General features: G+C 33.1%; 1 long non-coding RNA gene across 8 annotated transcripts; it reads right to left on the reverse strand.

Moving 5' to 3' along the window:
- Positions 1-1,503: 1,503 nt before the first annotated feature.
- On the reverse strand, positions 1,504-4,280 carry LOC145053691 (uncharacterized). Of its 8 annotated transcripts, none has more exons than XR_013684589.1 (9): positions 4,026-4,280; positions 3,704-3,954; positions 3,481-3,614; positions 3,193-3,407; positions 2,932-3,085; positions 2,624-2,670; positions 1,996-2,065; positions 1,801-1,900; positions 1,504-1,674 (listed from the first exon to the last, which is right to left on the reverse strand). It is a non-coding gene; the product is annotated as an uncharacterized LOC145053691 (long non-coding RNA). The 8 variants fall into 8 exon arrangements; XR_013684587.1 differs by having other exon boundaries at positions 1,996-2,080; XR_013684588.1 differs by having other exon boundaries at positions 2,624-2,761.
- Between the last annotated feature and the right edge of the window lie 235 nt (positions 4,281-4,515).

A 4,515-nucleotide genomic window follows, 5' to 3' on the forward strand; every position in this document is an offset into this window, starting at 1 on the left:
AAAAAGGGCATACTCACCCATTTAGATGACATTTTTTATTATAATGTTTAATGTTTAATGTTTAATTCTCGTCAGAGTATTTCTTCACAAATGGAATCTAAATGTCAATCTAGTGGTTCAAATTCACTTAAAAGTCAGTGAAAATGGATACGCACCCTTTCAGGAGACGATATTGTAATTTCGAAGCTTGATTTGTACAACAAGTAAATGAAGGCCCCTACAAGGTTTATCCAGGAGATGCTTAGTGAGTTTGGACCACTAAATTGGTCTTGTAGAGTTCTTCATTTACTTGTTGTACAATTCGAACTTCTAAACCACAATAACATCTCCTAAAAAGGCAAATATGTCATTTTCACTTACTTGCAAGTGAGTTTGAACCATTGGACTGACCATCATTTATTTGTTGTACAAATAAAACTTTTAAACCACAATAACATCCCCTGAATAAGTCAATTTGTTGACATTGCAACAAAATTGTAAATGTAATAACATAATTAAGGAAAAAAATCGGTGCCAAAATCAGAATTTTGGTAAACTTAATGACTTTATTGCAATTCGGGAAAAGTGGTTACCAAGAGAACATGGAGAACTGTCATTTGATTGATATTGCCACAAAATTGTAAATATGATGACATAATTGAAAAAAAAAATAACTCAGTGTCAAAATCGATATTTTTTGATAATATAGAGACTTTTTTGCAATTTACCCTTAAAAATATAACTATATGGAACTCAACTATGTGAAAATCTGAACTCAATTTCTTAATCTATAAACAAAAACAGAAAATTGTTTCAATAATCTTATCTAATAATTGGAAAAATGTGCAAAGATTGTTATATAATTTAAAGCTCCGTTTACCGACCACAAAATACATCAATACACTAAATAAAAAACTCTCAAAGTGTCAAGTTGTTTTGTTACCTTATAAAAGTGTAAATATTTTCCTTAAGTGCAATGCTATTTCATATACCAATTTTTTAGTGACAAGACTAAGTTTTTGAAGAAAATGCCATTTGATAACTATTTTTTACGCTAAATAGGAACAAGCGGGCATGCACATTGTAAAAAAGTTAATGAAATACTATAATTCGATATGAAACTAGGTGGGGAACCCCCGCGTTGCGGGGGTCGGATGCGACAGGTCTTTCAGCAAAATTGAAATATGAAGAAAATAACTTTACATTTTACGTTTTAAGAACGACTTTAAAAAAAAATTAAATTCCTATTTTTTACTTATTCATTTTCATCATAGGATGTACAAAGTTTATTTTTTATATATTTGTTTTAAAAAACAAAAATTGCACCTTAAGACGGATTTGAACACAAAATGACAGGGAAACCAGAATTATTCCCAACACGTGTCCGCACAAAATATGGATACTGACATAAAATAACCTAAAGACGGATTTGAACACAAACACATAAACAGAGGACTGGGGACCCCCGCGTTGCAGGTGTCGGATGCGACAATTTTTTCCGTTGTTTGTTCTTTGTAAATCTCATTTCATCAACTATTTTTTTTATAGTTTGAGTATTGTTATGAGGCAAGTCAATTTAAAAAACATACATTGTCCCATTTTATTGTTATACAGCTTCCGTAATTGTACGTAGTCCAAATAGAACCACTATAGTTCCAGTTTTCATATTTGCAGCTTTCCAAGCAACAGCTACCCCTGAAAAGAAAAAGTATTTTCATGAACACAATTTCCCAAATGCATGATCTATTAATGTTCATTCATTTTATTACCAATCTATATATTAAACATAGTGAAAGGAACATAAAAATTAACAAAAGTTACCTAGTAATACTACAAATCAACGAAAAATGGCGGTGACAAATTCACCTAAAAGAAGCTTCATTCTTGACATGTAGATTCATGTAGGTATTCCAGCGAACAACTGTTGTGCAATAATAAAAAATAAAAACAAAATTAGAGAATGTAATCTTAGACAACAAAAAAACAAACATAGCATACGTCTGATATAGAAGTTACCTTAAAGAATGGTGAAGTTGTGAAATCGGAGATTAAATCCGACGGTTGGTGTATCGATGGTTCTTCTTTCCTAAATGAGAATGCACTTGGGGCATTTCAGTCGTAAAAATGAAAAAAAAAAATATACATATAAATTGAAAGTATGTTGCCATTTGGGTCATTTTACTCGTAAAAATGGAAAATGCACCTAATAGCAATGTAGTTTGGTTTTTGGAAAAAAAAAAATAAAAGAAAAGAAAATTACAAAAAAAAAACCCGAAAAAAATGTGTAAATTCAAAGCTCGTTGCTATTTATTGCATTTAGCACCTAAAGATGGAAAAACAAAAAATGACTATGTACTTTGTTTTTCGGTAAAAGAATAAAAACAAAATGCAAAGTAGTTTGTTTTTTACTCAATTTACTACCAAATTTTTTTTTTCTATTCTAGAATCGTGTAAAGACAAAATGTTTTAATGCAGACGTATTATTCAACTACAAAATATAGTAATAAATAAGTGTACATAGCATACTTGTTTTAATCCCAATTATTCATTTTGAAATTAAATAATATCAATTTGAAAATATAAATTTTTTAGATTCTTAATGTCAATAAGTATTCAACATCTGAAATACTTTACAAATACTTACATTGTCCAATTGTGTCAACTTTCACAAAAAGTTACCCCATTGTTGATCTGTAATATTATATAGAGTGATAGACAGAACACTTGGGATAGCAATGTAATATTCCATCCTTACAATTTGGTAGAAAAACTTGCACTATATCTATTCAATCAAAAGAAATTGTGATTTCTATTAAAGGTTTCACACTTTTAGTTTTATTACATAAAATGAAATCATAAGCCATTTAACATGGTAAAGGGATGAGAAAGAACATATATTTTTCCTTGCTTAATTTGATGAATATATTGTGATGTCTAAAACTAAGCATTTACCTCATCAGCAACATTGTTCAACAGCTCAGCAATTGTTGCAGTAGATGTAGGTACAGAAAATTCTCAAAAGTTCATGGCCATACCTTCAAAAGCCATTTGTGTGAAGTTGCATTGGAGACACCTATAACTGTCAGTACACCTTTTAAAGTAGCCCCTAAAGGAAAAAAATAAGGAAAAATTTTAGCAGTAGCCCCTTCAGCAGTTGTAACCATCAGGTTCGTATCATAAACTATAAAATTGAAAACCCGAAATTTTCCAAACCTGATATCTCTTTGGTACAATCCTTTAGAATCAGTGTCGGGAGATAAGATGGTACCTCAGTCATTGTTGCAAGACGAAATTTGTGAATTTAAAATCCCACTAAGGTTGTTCTTGAACCCAAGAACATGAGTTGGCGTATTTCACTCCTTTCATCGAACACTTGGCGTGCAATCTTTCAAACTCCGCCTCAAGACGCAATTTCTTAGTGGAAGGAGCTAATTTTCGATTCAAATCAGCATACCAAATACAATTTAATAAAATCAGAAAGAAGTATACATTATTAATCACCTGATGCGAGATCAAAAACCCGTAGGTGCCAGTAAAGGAAGTGAGCAGCAGAAGTGCATCTTATTCGAAGAAGGGAGACGGTGAGGCATGCACTACCCACCAACGCTGGTGATTTCGAGATCCTGAAAACATTCCTGAAATCAAAGCCAAAACGAAGCTGTGAGAACCTGAAGCCGACAGTGACGAAGCGGTGTGGGTGACCAGGGTTGGATAAATGAGTTACCTCATGAACAATATCCTGATAAGGTATTAGGGCCTTGCAACACCGGTCTTGAAATCGAGTAGCAGATCACCAACACATCACAAAACAACACATCATGTCATCATAAACGAACATAAAGAAAAGGGAAGTAGAAACTCAGAAGAGAAAAGAACAGAAGAAGCGCATGTGGAAAATTAGATGGAGGGAAATGCGCAAAACTGTCGTAGTGAGAGGAGGCGGTGGAGGTCAGAACGCAAGCAGGGAAAACACACCTGTAGCAAGCAGAAAACGGGTCAGTCTAGGTGTTGAAGAAGAAGCGAGAAGCGTATAATTGATCACCCACCGGAACTCCAAAGCACCACAGCTGAAGTGAGAGGAGACAGTGGAGGTCAGAATGGAAGCAGGGAAAACACACCTGTGCCACCAAATCCATGGCAACAATTGAAGGCACCGTAGTAGAAGGACCAAAATCGATCGGTGGGGTGGTTTTAGGGCTTCTAGACGATTTTGATGGGAGAAGAAAAGGCTGGATAAAACCGAAGGACCGGTATTCCTTACCATGGTCGAGGAGCGAACTGGATAGGCAATATTCCTAAGAAGTGCTCCCTTTTAATAATATATATATATATATATATATATATATATATATATATATATATATATATATATATATATATATATATATATATATATATATATATAAGAATTTGTGGGTGTCGAAAAAATAAACGACAATAAATCACACACATAAAGTTACATTATGTAACGTAGTTCGGTCAATGTGCCTACGACCACATGATAGAAGAATGTATTCTTATTCACGAGCTTGAAAG

This window comes from Lactuca serriola, chromosome 5 (assembly GCF_051521515.1).
Source record: "Lactuca serriola cultivar US96UC23 chromosome 5, Lser_US96UC23_V15, whole genome shotgun sequence".
Taxonomy (NCBI): Eukaryota; Viridiplantae; Streptophyta; class Magnoliopsida; order Asterales; family Asteraceae; genus Lactuca; species Lactuca serriola.